The following is a 20,160-nucleotide window of genomic DNA, read 5'->3' as shown; positions in this document are numbered from 1 at the left end:
CCAGGGGGCGATGCTCTGCCCATCCTGGGCGTCGCCATGTTGCGACCAGAGCCACTCTAGCGCCTGGGGCAGAGGCCACAGAGCCATCCCCAGCGCCCGGGCCATCTTTGCTCCAATGGAGCCTTGGCTGTGGGAGGGGAAGAGAGAGACAGAGAGGAAGGAGAGGAAGGAGAGGAAGGAGAGGGGGAGGGGTGGAGAAGCAAATGGGCGCTTCTCCTGTGTGCCCTGACCGGGAATCGAACCCGGGTCCTCCGCACGCTAGGCCGACGCTCTACCGCTGAGCCAACCGGCCAGGGCTTGAGAGTATCTTTTGAATTGTTGAATCAACTACTGGCTAAATAATGGGATTAGTTTTGACCTCAAATGATCAGCTTGATTATTGATTCCTAATAGCATAACAGTCATAATAAGGTACCAGGAGGTAGAGCATTGGCCATCTGCCATTGTTGCATCCTTTACTAATGAGCAAGGTGCCGGGCCAGTCAGTAAACATTTGTTAAATTTAGTAGTTTCATAGACCTTTTGTAAAGTATTTAAGCCAGTGGTAGTTAACCTGGTTCCTACTGCCCACTAGTGGGCATTCCAGCTTTCATGGTGGGTGGTAGTGGAGCAACCAAAATATAAATAAAAAGATAGATTTAACTATAGTAAGTTGTTTTATAAAGATTTATTCCGCCAAACTTAATGAAAATCCAACATAAAGTACTTGGTAAGTAATTATTATTATATGCTTTAACTTGCTGTAACTCTGCTTTATAAATTTTATAAAGTAAAGTTACTTCCCTACTTTATAAATCACCATTACTGTGGAACTGGTGGGCAGTTAGAAAATTTTACTACTAACAGAGATACAAAAGTGGGCAGTAGGTATAAAAAGGTTGACTACCCCTGATTTAAGCTATTAATACCAAACCACAAGACAGTGCTTTTTTTTTCAGGAAAAAACTGCCATAACATCTGCACTTACATATGGTTCAATCTAACATATTAAAGAGAAAGATTAAAAAACAAATGTCCATGAGAGACACGAGAAAGAAAGCAAATTCATTTTTTAAGTGTCATGTCAAGGATCATCATTCTTCATTAAATAACTTCCTTTTACTCAATTTGGTATCTCATTCAATCTTCTCAGAAAAGTTAGGTAATTGAGCAGTACCATAAAATGAGATGGTTTTGTAGGGTACACAAAATAGTCTTCTTAAAAAAAAAGAACTAATCAAGATTCTGTACCATGTCTATAAATAAGAAGAAAAATAGTCATTTTGGTTCTTCCCCTCTCCCCTTCTGCTATGGTTTTATGTTATATCAAGAAACTGCTTCCCTATGAGAAATGCTAGTTTGGGGTTTGGTTTCTTGCTCCATTATTATGAAATTTTATTTGACTTATATGTGACCTGTTTTACTTATAAATCAGTGTTTTACTTATAAGTCAGGCTTGATTTTCATCTTAAAGGAGTGGTCTAAAGTGCTAGTTATATAAAAATGGGTGCTGTTTTAAATCTACATTTTAAAAGCGTAAAAAAGTAACAACTATTGATCAAGGCAAGATGTCAAGATTTCTTTTTGTTCACCAGAGGGACCTGGGAGAGAGAGAGATGACTCATGATTCCATCAGAGTTTTTTGTGCATGGAGAAATTTTGAGTTTCTCTTCCAAATCCAAGGAGAAGCAAGTGAAAGGTCATGCTATTCCCTTTTACCCAGAAGCCCTTCATGACTCACGCAAAAGGTTGCTTTAAAGCTCTGTTTGGGTGTCTGTGAGGAGGACCCGTTCCCCATTGCTGCTGATTATGAGGATTAAGTAGATTACTGTTGAAAGGCACTCTGAAGATTAACATCCAACTTGAATGTTAATACATAACACTTCTTTGGGAGGAGAACTTGCTGACATAAAAAATATCCATCCCTACAGATTTGTATTTTAATGTGCCATGGAAAATAATATCTTTTCTAATGTTTAAAGTTAGCTTATGAAGTATTTCTTGAAGTCCTATGCTATTTAACTTCCCCTTTGATTGATTTGAGCACATGCTCCCATACAGCTTCATGTAAAGAAACAATTAACTATACCTGATGTTTTACACCAAATAATAAATTTAGTCTCATTTTAGATTCTTCTAGGGAGGCCTTTGCCAAATTTTGACTCTTGAGCACTGATTATGTCAATTGGTCTTGACTCCAACTCACAGACCAATGATAATCTATCTACCTTGTGTCCTCGTGGAGGGAGAAGTCTTACAATGGACTTTCTAGAATGTTCCAGTGATCTAGAGTCTACCAGACAATAGGCAAGATGGCTGGAAATCTCTTATTTTTGAGAGGATACATAGGTGCAAAGGACCAATTTCCACAGGATGATTCAAGAGCAATGAACTGTCCGTTGTTTTCCTGACAATATATTTCTCGTGAATCAAGTTGTTCTAACCTCTAGAAACACAGAGGTTCAGATTTTCTATATTTGAAATGAAGCTGTTATCAGTTTCAATGATGCAAAATATACTAATTAATATATTAATTCACATATATTTATAATAAGCAGATTTCCTATATTTGGAATGAATTAATCAATTAAATGTTATCAATTAAATGATGCAAAACTACATCAATTCATATATGTGTTATATATATATTTCAGTGTTAAAAATTGAATGGAGCAAAGCATGAAAATATCTACTATATCTAGTATATCTATGCTTCCAAATTCTCTCCCTTTTCCTTCAGTGATAATACATTTATTCTAGAGGGAATAAAAGCCCTTATAGCCTAAGTAAAAGCATTTTTGAATTTCTTAGTTATGGGTGGTAGAGAATCAGGCTATGACTAAAAATATCATGCTGTATACAAATTTGCTAACATAGAGTAATATTAAGCCTTGCTATCAAGATACACACACAAACACATCTTTATTTCTGAGAAAATAACTAATTAGTAATGACCTAAAGCAATGGTACTTAGCCTATTTTTAGGTATTGGGCTGTTAAATACTTTCAAGAAACCTATGACAGCTAGTGACTTTTTTCTCCAAGAAAATAACTGCAAATGTGAACAGTCACAAAAATATTTCTATGTAATTTCAAGGGGTTTATGGATCCTTGAAGCCTATTCATGAAAAACTTGCTAATGAACACCTACATAACTCCACCCTAAATTAAGCACATTGATATATCTACAAAGAGCATCAGTTTATTCTTTTATGAAGCTCACTGAGGCCTGTAAAACAAGTTCTGGAGTGGATTTTCAAACAAAACTATGTCCAGGGAAACTATCATGTTACTGCTATCTTGTTACATTGATTGGCTTCACTTCCCAGGATGAAGCACTATTTACAGGCTATCTCTCTTCCCTCCCCTCTCTTCCTTGTTTCTGTTTCTTATGTTCACACTTTATTTTCTAAATTGCATTTAGATATAGATTATTAAAATATTCTCTAGAGAAATTCACAAATTTACAAAATAATATCTGTAGTATATAACTTCATTAGTAAAAGAAAATCTTTTTTAACGTATCAAAAATGGCATTTTGTTGTTGTTGTTGACATAAAGAAAACATTTTGGGATCCTATTGCAGATCCAGTGGGATGCCCAGGGCCCGCTACCATTTTCTTTATGCTCATAAAAAATTAACATAAATTCCTTTGAAGAGTCTCACAAATGTATGCCTTGCTCAGCTAAACCCACTGAACATTCACAAAAATAGTTGTTTAAACTTACAGTTTTTAAAATATCTCTATTATTTAGGAAAACAATTATTTTATCTAGATCCCTCAGGGACCTGTTTGTGAATACTTTTTCCTTTAGTTTTGGGGAAAAATAGGTTAATTTCTTAGTTGATTGCAATAATTTCTTATTTTCTACCATAACCCAAGACTGGCAGTTGTTCTTAGAGATTTCCATTAAAATTAAATTTTGAAGTAATGTAGATTTGCTTAAGCAGGAAGAGGCAAGATTCTTCCACACTCTAGCTCTTACAATTTTGGAGCTGGAAGCATTATAACCTACTAAAATGTGAGCATGAGTCATGGATTTAGTTGGTATATTCTTCAGGTTGACCAAGGACTTTCAAATTACAAACAGAACTCCAATCAATTGTGTTTTGCAGAAGAGAACTGCTTATTTTGTCACATTTTGTTGTGACTGCTTTGCAATTTAACCGGGGCACCCAATATGGCAAAAAGTGTCTGAATTGGCTTAAACAAAGATTGGGTTGGGTGTTGTGAAGAACAGAGGTGGTGGGAGTAGGAGAATGTCTTAAATTCCAAAAGGCCATTCTTTTTCTCTCCCCTCTCATTCTGCTAACATGAGATCATAATTTATTTTTAGACATTTGTGAAACTAATCAGTGTGTTATAGTAAAAATGTTTAAATTACTTAGAATTTTGATTAAACTAAATTAACATTTTGGTTTTATGTCAACATCACCATATATAATCTAAAATGCCCATGAGCCTAAGGAATAATTTATTTATTGTTGGAAAATGGTTCATATATACATGGAGATAGAATGTAGCAGATTGATCATAGCTAAACCTTAATGCCCAAGGCCACAGATCATATGATCATGCAGTATAGGACATTTGAAAAGAAGGGTTTGAATTTTATGTGATAATTGACTTTCTGAAGATTGTGGACAATTCAAGACTGAGTCTGTCAGTGGTGGGTGGACATTTCTGTTTAACTGCAAAAGCTGTATAGCATTAACACAAACATAGTTAATTCACTGTCTTTTCCAACTCTGGAATAGAGAGATTCTTGATTTAGAAGTTTGTATGGAGAATTCATATACTTTGAATGGGATTTTATTAATATATTTTATGTTGCACAATTTAAAATTTGAATGGTTAAATTGTGCATAAATTTAAAAAGAATTAAATATGTCCCCTTCATCCAACTTCTCACATGAATGGCCTGGCTTTGATTCAATGGTTGACTCAACCAACAGGGCACTGATCACTATCTCCTGTATTTGAATTACATAAACTCAGCAACCACCTAAAACTGCATTTTTCAAATAGAATCTTACATAGATTGGGGGGACATTAGCAATTACTTTGGCGGTGAAAGAAGAGCAATTAAGCTATTTGCCTTATTTTAATGGGCACCTATTTACTGCCTACTTGAAAAGCAACAGTCCAAGTTTGCACGATATTACAGCTTTTCACAAACAGTTTTAGATTTAGATTCTTGATATCCTTTCCTTTTAGTGCCTTTCTTCTGTGGTCTGGAAGTTGTGTGATGGATTAATAAAAACCACATAAAACTAGTAATCAGTTGTTTTTAACTGAAAACATTTAAAGTTATTCTTTTTTATTTAGTTTAAGGTGATTCTTATAATTAGGAATATTCCCAGGGCATGAATATTCAGGTACAATTGTAGACTATTATTATATATTAGAATATTATATATATATATATTCAAATATTTCTATATGCTATACTTTGAAAAGGAAACATTACTGAAAATCTTTGAGCTTCTAAGGAACAGAGTGAGCCCAAGAAAACATCTAGGGATGACTTAAGAAAAAAATGCATCTCATTTTAACTAGAACATCTCTCCAGTCTTCTATGAAAGCAGATGTTTTGGATACTGCCTTCATGTTTTGGAGGAAAGATACAATATCTTTTCAAGATAACAGAACCATAACTGAAATGAGTTTGAATTTACCAGAAATGGGTAATAACCAAAATATTTTTTAGCAAATCCTGATCATGTCCTCAATTATTGAGTGCCAAACCCAGTGCAAAGCAATTATGTATGCAATTATTACTATACTTATTCTGCCACTGTAATTCCGTACCTAAATTGAGGTTTAGGAAAGTTTTTTAAAATATGATATAAAGTAATGTACTTTATATATAAACTATTAGGCAAAGTGAAAGCACAACAAGATGTTTCACTTTTAGATACTTATGGTTCTCTAGTGGGGAAGAAATTTTTTGAAAGATGGTCTTTCCTTGAGGTTGACTTCACAAGGCATATACTTACAACCTTCTTTAGGATTAGGCAGGCATAAAAATAATGTGAATTTCATAAATGGGTTTTCTTGTCGTTGCCAATCCCTATGACAACTCCCTTATTGGTATTTAACTTAATAAACCCCCCCTCCATATACACTCTTTTTGTATTTAGAGTTAATACCAATATTTCAGGTAAAACATGTATAATTTATCTTGGCATTTAAAATCTCAGCACATTTGGCTGGAGATGAGAGGTTGTCAAGACACTGAAAATGCAGAATTTGTATTAATGGGGATGCCTCTCAGAGACAGTCATAACAGATTGAAAATAATGGTGTGTAGCATTTCTCATCCTGGGCACTGAAAATATAAAATCTATTAAATTATATGGCAAATCTCTGTTTGCTATCAATATTGTTGAAGCAATCTACTTTCTGAATTATCAGTACTGCAAATATTTCCATGGAAATCCTGTACTAGCCCCCAAGAGCTGGCTTTCATTTTGGGCATTGTCTTTGTGCTTAGCTTTTCTGTCTAGCAATCAGAGGCCAAAGGACAGAACTGGGAGAAGTGGATGGGTAGATTGAATAGAAACTCTCATAAGCCAAGGAGGTCACTGTGGTATGTGAACTGGAAGCACCCATTATGTCTCCCTGATCCACATTCCCCTGTCATTACTTGACTCCTTTTAATGCTCGTCTTTCTTCCTTCTTTTCTTTCTTCCTTTTCTTTCTTTCTTTCTTTCTTTCTTTCTTTCTTTCTTTCTTTCTTTCTTTCTTTCTTTCTTTCTTTCTTTCTTTCTTTCTTTCTTTCTTTCTTTCTTTCTTTCTTTCTTTTCTCTCTCTCTCTCTCTCTGTCTCTCTCTCTCTCTCTCTTTCTTTCTTTCTAAATTTTTCTGGTGAGAGAGAGAGAGAGAGAGAGACAGACAGGCAGGCAGACAGACAGAGAGGGAGAGAGCTGAGAAGCATCAATTCATAATTGCATCACTTTAGTTGTTCACTGATTGTTTTTTAGACATGCCTTGATCGGGGGCTCCAGCTGAAACCCCTTGCTCAAGCCAGTGACTTTGGGCTCAAGTCAGTGACCATGGAATCATATCAATGATCCCATGCTCAAGATGGTGACCCCATGCTCAAGCTGATGAGTCTGCACTCAAGTTGGTGAGCTGGTGCTCAAGTCAGCAACCTTGCGGTTTTGAGTCCAGGACCTTGACGCTCTATCCACTGACCACCACTGGTCAGGCAATGCTGGTTTGATTCTAGATTTGCCTTTCTGGGATTGAAATGGAGACCCTGCGCCTAAGGTGAATAACTGGGTAAGATGGGTGTGTGTTTGTTTTTGTTGAGTAAAATCTCTGTTAGTGGTGGCTTTTCTGGGACTGAGTGAGGTTGACTAAACTGGCAAAGAAGACTATAAAGAAAGAAAAAAATAAAAGAGAAGAGGACACCATGGAGGAGAAATCATCTGTCCTGAGCAAGAGGGAGGTAAAAGGTATATGTGTGTATGTGTGTGTGTGTGTGTGTGTGTGTGTGTTTGAGAGAGAGAGATTGAGATTACCTACACTGTACTGTATGATATTTCAGTCCAAGTTACAGTCACTTGGCTGCACTTCCTACATAGAGTCCTCTATAGAGGAGAGATAAATGTTCTTTTTCTGTAAAGGGTTAGATATCAAATATTTTAGGCTTTGCAGTGCAATGGGTCAAATTAAGAACCTTGTGTGGATACTTATATGACAGGAAAGAAAACAACTTGATAAAGAATAAATTTCAAAATACAATTAAATATAATGTTTTTTGCACTACAGGTCTACTAATGAGAGAAAGTGAATTTATATGAATGTTAAAATTTGAATTTTAGATAGTGTTCATATGTCACAAAACATGTTTTTGATTTATTTTCAAATACTTAAAAAAACATTGTTTGCTCATGAGTCATATGAAAACAGGATAGAGACACATTTTGGTTTCCTTATCAAAAATACGCCTTTATTTTGAGTGAGTTTATTTTTATTGCTACCAAACATTCCCCTCCTTAGCTTCACCTCTGCTCACTCTGTAGAAGCCTTCACCTGTCCTTACCTGCCCTAAAAGTCCTCATGTACACTTTTCTTAGCATGAAGACCCTAGCATGGAGATAGTTCTTGAAAGCTCTTCGTATAAGAGGAATTCTGGATAGCAAAAAAAAATTTTTGAGGTAGGTCTTTAAGAGGCAATATTCAAGTCAAAATTGAGCATGAGACTACTAGCTCTACAAGTGTCAGGTGGCCTTTGTTTTGAAGCAAAGATTGACGCTCCCTTGGGAAGCCTGACTACCAGTCAGGGAGAGCTGCTCTGTTCTCTCACTTCAGGGTAGAAGGAGTCTCTCATGCTGTACAGAGGACTTGACCCCAACAACAGCAGGAGGGGCTTTGCTCCCCTCTTTGGAGAGCTCTGTGCCCATGAGGGAGAGAGGAATCACTCCTCTCTGATTAGCCATAGTTCCTGGGGAGCAGCACCATCTTCTACATGCAAACTAGGTTGGGACATTTGCCTGCTGTCTCTCTGGGCCCCAAGACTGGGGTTTGGCCATGATTTTGGTGGGATTTCCTGAAAGCACTTTTTCATTCAATACCACTATCATCTCTAACCTACCTGTCTCATTCCCTCCAATTGAGGTTTGTTCTTAGACTGTGGGCTGTGTCTGGAATTGGGCTGAATCTGTCCTATTCTTGTTCTCAGAATCTAATTCTCAGTCCCATGATTACCCTCTCCCTTCATTTTTCTGCTGGCTTCCGGTTGACTCCCACCTCCTCTCCCAACAGGGGTCACTAGTCTATTTTACCTCTCTGCTACTGTAAACTTTGACAGCATGACTAGACCTTACAAAATTAATAACGTATTATTTGGAACCATGATCATACTAGTAGGGCAGAAATACAATTCAATGTAAATTGATTTGCCAGAAATATATTTTGCTGTTGTACACAGTATCTAACACATAGAGTTGGTACATAGTTCATATGGTTGTTCTGAGTAATAAAGAAGTTATTATTTATAAAGCACTTAGGACAGGTCCTGGCACTTAATAAAAACAATATAGTTAAACAAATGCAGATTTAAATATTCTTATTTATATTTATAGTTTTATTTATATGTAAATAATGTTTCTATTTTAAATGTATAAATTATTCACTAAGAGTAAAGTAAAATAAATACACTTTATGTATTTAAACCAAAAAGGATGCTCTGAAAAATAAATAATTTGAAACATACTCTTCCAAAGTTTAAATAGTCTCTCATGTAGACCAATAATATTCTTAGGAAGCTCAAATCCTTCCTCATGTAACCAAAAGGCTAAAACTTTCTGTTTTGGGGTAGGTGACTTTTTGTATCATTCTCCAATGCCTTCTACCAAGGGCCTCTCCTCCTTGCTTCAATCAGCTTGTTAAATCAGCTGGTCAAGTCTTTTGAGTTCTGTGAGTTGGACAAAGCTATAAATGCAAAATAACAAAATTTATAAACCACAAATTGACTTCAAGTATATTCTATGCTAATGAACTAAGTTAGCTTTTGACTTATTCAATGAGAAACATTTATTCCCTTATGACCAGAGAGCTCTGATTGAAATATTCTGATATTAATGTCCATATATAACTGGGACATCCAAACAACATTCCACATGAAGTGTTTCAATAGAAAGCAAACAGCCAATCCCATGGGCTATAAGGCAAGTATTGCTTTCATAAAAGGAAAGCCAGCATTATTTCTTTGGGGCCATTGTTTGCAGGCTGAATGTTTGAATGTAATTGATCTAAGTCTACAAGAAAACTTGGCTAAACAAAGCTGTAGTCTTCTTAGTCTCTGCTCTGTTCAAAACCCACATCAAAAGGCATCCTTTGCTTTCTCAAATGTAAGGTAATCAGAGTGGTTTTAATTCACTTTATAATACTTTGCCAACGCTGCCCCATAATTGTGCCAGGATTTAGCTCCACATCTTATACCAGTTCCTTTGGCTTCTTGGCAGGAATTAGCAAGGAGCAGAGCAGCCAAGGGAATTATAGATTGAAAAAACATGCAAAGACCTAGCCTACCATGCAGAGCAGAGCTGGGTAGGAGAGGCAGACAGCAGGAGAGAGGGAAATGTTGGTGGTATGTGTATTAATTTGATTTTCTCATTAAAAAAAATTAAAATCTCTTTGTATCAGTGGAGAGAGACTGCAATTCCTTTTTTTCTGTCCCAAATGCAAAAGGTTCTATTCTCTCTTTAAGGAATGTTCTTTTTTATTTACTTTCTGTGAGGCACTGATACTCATCCTCCAATCGCCAGATTCAAAGACAAGCCTTCCTCAAGTCCTTCCTTTTGATTCCCACAAGGCATAATTAACCATTTTCATTCATGTATTTTTATAGCATTTGCCTTTTCAAAAGCACCTGCCAATAAGTATGTGCCTTACATATCTCTTGAAGTATCATCTCATTAATTACATGTTTGGACATCTCTTTTCTCTATTAGGTTTATACTTGTATCCCCAGCATATCATACAGTGCTCTATCTGTAAATAGTTTATCTCCAAAAATTGTGGTAGAGAAAGAAGGCAGGATACTGAATTACCATCAAGTATATTTTGATTCCTCATAGGTTAGCTGACAATGAAAGGGTCCAGATTCTTAGAAACTTGAATAGGCAATTTAGGTTCAGCTGTCTTGTACTTTCAAATTGAAGCCATTCTATTTCTCAGAAGTGGACCCAGCTTGAGTCCCATGTCCTGGCCACTGGGGAGAAAGATGTAGACAAAGGTTTACCTTCTTCCCTGTGCTAGAAGGATGTCCATGAAAACTATCGCTTCCTTTAGTTAAAATGAATAGGGAACTAAATGACTGAAATGGAAACCTAAATTCTATTCCCTTTGAGGGGGTTGATGTGTTTTAGCAGCTAAGGTTCCGTAGGTTAGGAGTGACCTTCATTCACCATCAAGGCTTTTAAAATAGCTGACTGTCATAATCATGTATGAGTCAAAAGAAGGGTACTGATTATTTGGGTTCTAGTAATGTTAGTTAATCCAATATTTGACCAACAGTTGGGAAAAGTGATACATTTAAAAAAATTATTATCTAGGTATCTTTTCTAAAAGATAACATAAATCCAATCTAGTCAAATATCTTTTTTTTTTTTTAATCCTAATTCAATCAAATCTTTACTGTGTTAAATCCTCAGTGAGACATACAGGTGACAATGTCTTAGGGAACTTTCTGTCCTCTGGTTTCAAGTTTCCATGTGCAGTGAGTTCCATTAGAGTGACACATCTAGCCCCTTACTCCTCTCCACATGTAGAATTGAGAACCTGATTAGCGGTGACTAATGCCTGTGTTTCTTAACTGGATAGAATTAATCTACTAAAAGTCTTCAGTGAGGAAGATTTAGCTTCGTTCTTTTTTTTCCCTCATGTACTAGTGCCAGTCAGTGATATTCATCAAAGTATCTGTTGTAGACCCAAATTTCTCCTCTGGTTCACTGTCTGGAGGTGGGGTGAGAAGGAAAACCCATTTTGCTCTCATACTAAGTCATTATCTCTAACAACTTCATCATTAATAAAATGATATTTTGATCTTCATTTGCCTGACTTCGGTGTCCTACTCTTAGTCAGTTTGAAACGTGTCCCATTAAGGGTGAAATACAATTATTGGGCTTCCTCAGGGTTCAACACCATAAATTGCAATACTGTCATTCCTCTTTCTGGCTTCATTTTGCAGCAGTATCTAATTAATTTCAGTCCTCAAATTTGTGAACAGAAACTTATTTTTTAGATGCAAATATGGCCTTTCCTGAAAGAATTTTTTTCTTGATGTCATAACTCTTTAAAAATTTGCAATATGTGAAAAACGATAATTACAAATAGAGCCAAAGCAAGGTTGCTAATGAATTTCAGGGTTGCAGTGAATGATTTCAGGTAGTGAAGTCCACTGGGCCAACTGACTGAAGGAAGTTTCTCTCTCCCTTAGGGGAAGAAGCCACTGCTGAGCACTTACAGGGTATTGTGCACTCAGCCAGCCAGGCTGCACATGCTTACACAATCTGTTCAGCAACCCTGTGATAGAAATATCACCCCCATTTTACCATTAGAGAAACTGAGGCATAGAGAGTAAACTGCATGTCTGAACTGGGTTTCAAAGAAAGACCTGTTAGGAAATGCTGAGTCTACACTCTTTGCACCCTACTGGGTTGTGCCTCACTGCAGTGACCATGTGATTTATCACACACATCTCAGAACACTTTTTCAAGTAAAGGGGTCATCATTAATTGTTACTCTGGGATAACAAATATAAATGAACTGGACAAACCAATACAAATGTCACTCACTCTCTCTCATGTCTTAAGGTCTCAAACTCATTTCTGGTAGATTTAAAAAATAGATGCAGTACTGAGATATTTGGAAAGGGGCCTGAGTTTGTTCACTGTGCCTGGGTTGTATCTCTTCATGCTTAAGAAAGCTGAGACTCATTGATACCCCTCCCTGATTCCTGGGATCAGGTTTCCAGCTCCATCTAAACCACAGCTGTTCATTATCAGAGATAGTCCTCCAGATGCACAGAGGGATGCAGCTCAAGGGAAGGATTAGATCATTAAGCGAAGGAAAATAGCAAGAACAATATAGCAGCAGCACCTGCATGAATACTGGTGTAAAGTTTTTCACAAGTTCTAACATGCATCCATCATAGTGCTAGAAACAAATACCTCCTACTTTTCTCTCTTATAAATAAATGCTTCATTATGTTCTATCATTTAGGCACATCAAAGTGCATGATGAGAAACCAGGGGAAAGTCATGGCCCAAGGGCATGCAATGGGTACCTTAGGTCCTTAATCACTGGGGGTGTTTAACCTCATTATTCTACTATGTCATATTTGTGTGAAACAGCCACTTGGCTTATTCCTACTACTACCACCACAAATCATTTGACAGCAATAATAAATGTTAATACCATCATTTTAGAAAGCAGGCTATCCTAATGTGCTAAACAAGAAAGTGGTACTCTAAGGACTGCTCTGAAAAGCCTGATTCAAATGCAAAGGACTACTTTTTGCATTGAAAATTATCACACAAAGGGGCATGAAGAAATGCCCCTTTCAAGCTCTTCTTCTCAGTGTCTGCTCCCTACAGTGGCTCTCAAGTCCAGCAGGTATCAGAATTCCCTCAAGGAGCAGTTAAAATATACACTGCTGGGCCCCATCCCTATAGCTACCGGGTTTGAGAATATGTATGTCTAACAAGTTCCCAGGTGATGCTATTGCTTCTGATCTATGGACCACACTTTGGGAACCAATTGTCCTGGCAAAATCTTTGAGGATAGCAAACTTCCTCCTATGAAAAGAGGTGAAATTTAAGATGTGCCCCTCAAGTAAATTAAGATGAAAATCCATGGAATAGGATAGAAATAGCCATGTTATGTTTGCAACAGTCTATTTTCAAGTCTACATCAAGAATTAGCAAACTCTTTCTGTAAAAGACTAGAGAGCAAATATCTTCAGATTTACAGGCCAGATGGTCTCTGTTGCAAGTGTTCAGCTCTGTCACTGTAGCTCAAAAGCAGCCATAGATGGTACATGAAAGAATGAGCATGGACATGGCTGTGTTCCAATAAAGCTTTATTTACAAACACAGATGGCACACTGGATTTGGCCCATGGGCCATAGTTTGCCAACCTTTGGGTATAACTAATGTGATAAAAATGATTCACACAAGGCAAAACCTGTTGGTTTGCCAAGCCTGAATATGCCTGTAAACAATGAGAAATTAATCACATAGGAAATCTGACTGTGGAAGTCAAGTATGGCACCTGTTCTAGATGTATGTGATGAATACAATATGCCCTTCTAGGAATATATGCCCTTTCTTTGCAATTCAGCCTTCTAGAACCAACTATTTAAAAATGAATCTCTTAACCACTTCATCTTATTTCAATAGGAGCTTCACTGCACTCTTGGAAATTGTTTATATATCTATATCTAATCTATCTTTTTTTTAAGGAGAGAAGCCTCAGAATGAAACCAACATTGCTGATGCCTTGATCTTGGACTTCTATATTCTGGATTTATGAGACAATAAATGTGTATTGTTCAAGGCCTCTATTCTATGGTACTTTGTTTTGGCAGCTTTATCTGTATACTCTTGTCTGAACAGGGGAGTGGAACCAGGGTGTTGAAGCCTCTCTGATCTGACAGGCTTTGACTGTCTGGATTTTCCCTGAAACCTGCACCTGCCTGGGAGACCCATGTAGGCAAGTGATAGATCTGAAGTACTGGGTGGATGCTGTCTGGGTTGGCGCCCTGTGTATTGAGTGAGCCAGTGATGGAAGTCAGAGATTAGAAAGCCCTGAGGGAGAAATGGGGAACTCATTGTGTAAACCCTGACTTTCTGTACTGATGTGAAGAGTGATTTTTGTGCTATTGAGATGCTAGTGACTGGCTTATCTATATTTAATGCATTCTCTACTTGATATGATAACTAAAAATAAACAATACTTTCTGGGTAGCAGAATCATGTGTAGAGTTATTCATTAACTTGTATTTTGTTTTCCATTGGTTTTTCCCTTTCCTCATTTCCAAAAAGGCCACTGGGCTGTCTTTTCTCCAGGGTGCCTTGCACTGCTGACCTGAAGATAAGCCTCCTCAATAACTTTTGTTGAAAACCCAAGCAACAAGTGTCCTGAAGGGGAAGAAGAGAAAGGCAAGTGTTTTCAATGGGGAGAGGTGGGAGCAGATGAGCTAGAAAAAAATATTACCCAACCCTGAGACAGTTTCTGGGTCTCTTCTTATTTGACTTGTCAGCAGAATTTGACCCAGCTGGCCAGTCTTTTCTCTTGGAAATATTCTTCACCTGGCTTCCAGACAGTCCTCTCTCCTGGTTTCCCTCTCTCTTGCTCCCTCTTCATCTCCTTTGCTGGCCCCTTCCCATCTCCCTGACCTCTGATAGGACTGTCTCAAGGCTCAGTTCTTGGTCTTCTTTTGTGTTTTCCTCCTTTGGTGATCTCATCCATTCAAATGATTTCATATACTGGTTTACACACTGAAAACTTCCATATTAACATTCCAGACCAAATATCATGACTGAACTCCTGTCTCACATAATTGCACGCCTCAACATCTCCACACATGATATAAGACATCTCAAATATGCCCTGGAATTGTCTCATAGCTATCATCCCCATCCCCACCGTCTTCCCCATCCTAAAAAAATGGCATCTTCATTCAACACACTTGGGGTCATCTTTGACTCATCTGTTCCCTCTCATACCCCCAAATAGAAATTAATCGTAAATCTTGCTGGCTCTAACTTCAAATTATAGCCAGAATTGGAGTATCTGTCACCTCCCGAATCTCTAGTCTAGCCACCATCAGCTTTTTCCTGGATTATTGCCATTTCCTTTGAATGGGTCCTCTGCTTTCATCCTGCTTGTGATTTAGGTTGCTCTCAACTCAGAGGGTAAAATGGTTCTGTTGAAACATACCAGACCACTCATTCATTTGCTCAGAGCTCTGGGAGCTCCCATTCCATGCACAGTGACTGTGAAAGGGAAGGTCTTGTAGTCCTCACAGAATCCGCCCGGTTCCCTCTCCAGCCTCCTTCCCTGCTTCTTCCCTCCTTCCTCCTTCCCACGGCCACACAGCCCTCCTTATCCTCAAATGTGTTGCCCACATTCCCACCTCAGCACCTTTTTATTGCTGTTCCCTCATCTAGAAAATCTTCCCTAAGATACCCCAGAATTTGCTCTCTCACTTCCTCCAAGTCTTTATTCAAATATCCCCTTTCAGCGAGGCCTTCCCACCACTCTATTTAAATTGTTAACTCTTTCCTCCCCCCCCCCCCCCCCCCCCGCACTCCCCTTTCTGCCTTAGCTACACTGGTTCTCCCCTTAGCGCTTATTACTAATACACTACATATTTTACTTATTTTCTGTCTTCTCCCACCCAAATGTAGCTCCATCAGGGTGAGATGAGTACAGGCACCTGGTCTGAGGGGGACTGTCATGAAGTGCACCTTGGGGTGCTGAACCTGAGGCTGCTGCTCCCTGGGCACTGGTGACACCAGCTGCAGTGAACCCGGCTGGCTTCACTCAGTGGGGGAGCAGCAGAGCCCTCTGCCGGGGAGGGGCCAAGCAGGCTTGTGTCAGTGGTACCTCGGCTGAGGAAAGTTAGGAGGCCCTTTTCCAATTTTCCAGAAATACTGTAAGCATGAGAGAGGCAGGGTTAGAGGGAAGGAGGAGAGTGAAGGTGGGGGGGGGGATGAGGGAAGAAAAGGAAGGAGGGAGGGAGGGAGAGAGAGATATGGGATACGAAGGGAGAGAGAGAAGAGTGAAAGGAGAGAAGGTGAGAGATAGGGAGAAGAGGAAAAAGGGAGAGAGGTGAGGAAGGTGGAGAGGGAGAGGAGACAGATGGGGAGAGAAAGAAAAAGAGAGAGAGAGAGAGAGACTTAGTAAAGATTAAGATTGAATTTATCCAAACTAGATACTAGATAAAAAGGGGCTTAGAACTGGATTTATTTGAATTAAAGAAAGATTTTACTATATGACATTTCCTAAATCCCTAATTTTATGATTCATACTCACTACAACGATTCTTATTCCTCGAGTAATGGAACCAAATAAATCAGCGGAATGAAACAGATCCTGCCCATGCATGCCAGAAAAGCAGACTGTGAGAGTGCATTCACAGGGGAAGTGAGCTCTTCACGCTCCCTGAACTCCTGATGCAGGCACTCCGTGTTTAATTGCTGCTTACTTCAGAATCTCCCCCATGATTTCATAATAAGTTCTGATGTGCACCCGACTCAGCGTGCACTTTCTGTGTTCTCCCTCTGGGTGGAAGAAATGCTGCTAATGAGGAAGGCTCAGCTCAGATTTGCTTGATGACTAGAAAAGCTGACTCTTCAATCCTCATCCCCCATTTTTAGCAAAGGTGCACCTGTTTTTTCCCACCCTGTCTCATTCCAGCAGGAAATGCCCACAGAACCCCACATGGACCCAGTAACGATGCCAAGGCTCATTAGTCAACAAGACTGTTGATTCCTCTGCCTGAGATTTAGGACATCCGTATTTGCCTGTGGGGTTGTGGCATGTGGAACTCCACGCAGCTTTTGAAGTCTGGCCTCCTCGTAGAACAGGGACAGCCTGTTCAGTAGGGGAATAGCTGCTTATTTATTTCAGCTATGAACACCAGAAAAGAAAAAAAATCAGCTGTTTGCTTATTTGGTCAATAAGAGGGCATAGGCCCTGGCCGGTTGGCCCAGGGGTAGAGTGTCGGCCTGGCGTGTAGAAGTCCCGGGTTCGATTCCCGGTCAGGGCACACAGGAGAAGCGCCCATTTGCTTCTCCATCCCTCCCCCTCTCCTTCCTCTCTGTCTCTCTCTTCCCCTCCCGCAGCAGCCAAGGCTCCATTGGAGCAAAGATGGCCCGGGTGCTGGGGATGGCTCCTTGGCCTCTGCTCCAGGCGCTAGAGTGGCTCTGGTCGCGGCAGAGCGACCAGAGGGGCAGAGCATCGCCCCCTGGCGGGCAAAGCATCGCCCCCTGGTGGGCGTGCCAGGTGGATCCCGGTAGGGCGCATGCGGGAGTCTGTCTGTCTGTCTCTCCCGGTTTCTAGCTTCAGAAAAATAAAAAATAAAAATAAAAAAATAAAAATAAAAAAAAAGGGCATAACATCTTTATTATCCTCACTTTTCTCAGGAATTAATGATCTTTAGCTAAGGGTTCAAGGTTGAAAAGATTTTTATTCTGTTAAAACGTATGACAACCCTATTAGTGACATCTTGAGAGCACTGTTCCTAGTTATTTTGCAAGCCTATATGAATTATACTTCACTCTTACATCCATTGTTTTCAAAGTCTTGACATTTTCCAAATAATTTTCTGAAGGAATGAGCAAAATATTTTCAGTCTCAGGAAGGGGCTTTGAAGGGCCCTATGATTAAACTTCCTGTGCTTATCTATCTCAAGCAAATTAAAATCTCTGCCCACTTTTTATTTAAGACCCCTAGAGGGTGAGATAACTTATCTTCTCTAAATATATATCCTTCTGTAAAATTGTTAATTATGACAAAAAAGTAATCAATCAGCACAAGTTTTCTCATTAATTTTAGGTTTGTTTAGCTTTCTAAAGTGAACTATGCATTTCTACGAAATGGGTTGATCCTAATCTGGATTGAAAAGCAGCATGCACATTGTCACCTTAAATAATGCAAAAAGCCAATAGGTACTTCTTTTTCTGCGTAAATGGAAATAATGAAGCCACAATGGCACTGAAAGCTACAGACAATACATTCTCAGACTTTCTAGATCCATAGAATGAAATCATTTAACAACAAGAACATGAACACAGTGAAATTTCCCAGAGTAAATGCTTTCATGCCCGTGACAGTTAGAAGCATGCATGATGGTCTTCGCCTGGACATGTCTTATTCATTTATCCTTTCTGAGTCTTTCTATAACTATTGTTTTATTATTTTACAGCTCTTAATACCAAAGCTTGTCTACTACATTTTTATGTCAGGCTGGAAAACAGAGCTAAAAATAAGGCCAGAAAACCAAATATTGATGATTACCATAAAAAATTATTGAGTACCAACCTCCATGTATCTGGCACTGTGCTCGGCTTACAGGATGACAAGAATGGGTAAGACCCCTCCTCTGCTCAGAGGGAGCTCACAATCTATGGGTGGTGGGGGCAGCACAGGCAGGTAGATAGGTAACCACTCTAGCTAAAAGAGACAGTGCTACGACAGAGGTTTACATAGATTGCTGTGGGAGTTTGGAGGATAGGTGAATAACTGAGCCTAAAAGGATCATGGTGTGTGTATCTGTGTGTAATTCTGTTAAGATTTCATAGGAGAGAAGATTTTTGAGCTGAGACTTGGAGTGTTGGTTTTGCCAATAAGTAGAATAGGGGAGAGGTTAGAATTTCACCAAATGTCAAAGACAGGACAAAAACATATTTTACAGGTTATGTCATTTAAAGGAGACAGCAAGTAGCTTGGAATGGTTGTAACATAAGGTCCACATACATTATGTAAGGAGGAGATGCTAGAAGAATGAGATAAAAAGATATGGAAAGTCCTTCAGTAATGAAACAAGGAAGAGATCTGGTCTTAGTGAGAAGGTTCATGTTAACATAAAAGGAACCTATTAGATCTGACCAGCAAAGGAAACTTTGCTGATTTTGAGATCAAATGCCAGTCAAACATTCGCAACCCAAATCTTTCTGATCTAAAAGGAGATCTCAGCATTCTTCTCTGCATGTAAAAGAATATAATTAAGACCTTATTAGAATGGTGGAAATTTCACCTCTTCAGACTCATTTGTTTACAAGAACTGTCCCAGTCCCTGAACAAGTAATTCTGATGTGAAAAAATGCTCTTTTCTCAAAAAGAGAGAACTCCTAGCTTGAATTGGAAAATGAGTTAGATAACTAAAACATTCAAAACACAAAAAAATAGGTTTCACTAAAATTTGTTCTACTCTCCCAACATTATTCTTTTGGCTCTATCACTTTCTTATTTGACAAAGTGACTTTTCATTAACAAGCATGTCAAACATTTCAGTGACACAGCCGATTGAGTCAAGCCAAGATGAAGAGAGAGCAAATGTTTACACTGTGCTATCTTCTTCACACACCTCTTTTTTAGAGAAAAAAATTCTTCAGACAGCAGAGAAAACTTTGAATACTGCATTCAACTGAGACCATCTGAAAAATGGCAAGTCATCTCAATCAAAGTTAACTACTCAGGACTTTGGTATTTGTATTTTGGATGGTCTTTTACTTGGCTGGTGTCTAGTAGAAATAGAAAGTCTGAATGATTGGGCTGAACGGGTTAGAACACCCACAGAAAGCAATAATAAGTTCCTGTATACATGTAACCTGCCTAGAGGCAGTTTAACTTCCTTTTCAAGTCGTCTGATTTGAACCCAGGGCTGTCAGTTTGATGAGAATATAAATTGACTGCTTCTTACTTTCAGGACTTTCAGGATGAAATTCTACTATGACCTTTAATGTTCAGAGTTGTTATTTATCTCATGGAACAGTTTGGGCTCAATGATGGAAAATTTCATGTCATGGTTAACTCCAATGCATTTGATGATGATGCAATGATCAAAAAAGATGCCAGTGATGACAATTGAACGTCCCTTTGCCTTCCCAGCCTCCTTCATATATTCTCAGGCATAGGATGACAAAGGGAAGTCC

General features: G+C 38.6%; 1 protein-coding gene across 6 annotated transcripts in view; it reads right to left on the bottom strand.

Moving 5' to 3' along the window:
- Positions 1-20,160, bottom strand: part of TRPM3 (transient receptor potential cation channel subfamily M member 3) — a 542,782-nt gene that overhangs the window by 202,928 nt on the left and 319,694 nt on the right. The window lies entirely within an intron of this gene.

Source organism: Saccopteryx bilineata, chromosome 2, assembly GCF_036850765.1.
Source record: "Saccopteryx bilineata isolate mSacBil1 chromosome 2, mSacBil1_pri_phased_curated, whole genome shotgun sequence".
Lineage (NCBI taxonomy): Eukaryota > Metazoa > Chordata > Mammalia > Chiroptera > Emballonuridae > Saccopteryx > Saccopteryx bilineata.
The sequence above is the reverse complement of the archived record's forward strand: the minus strand, read 5'-3'. Positions and strand labels throughout refer to the sequence as shown.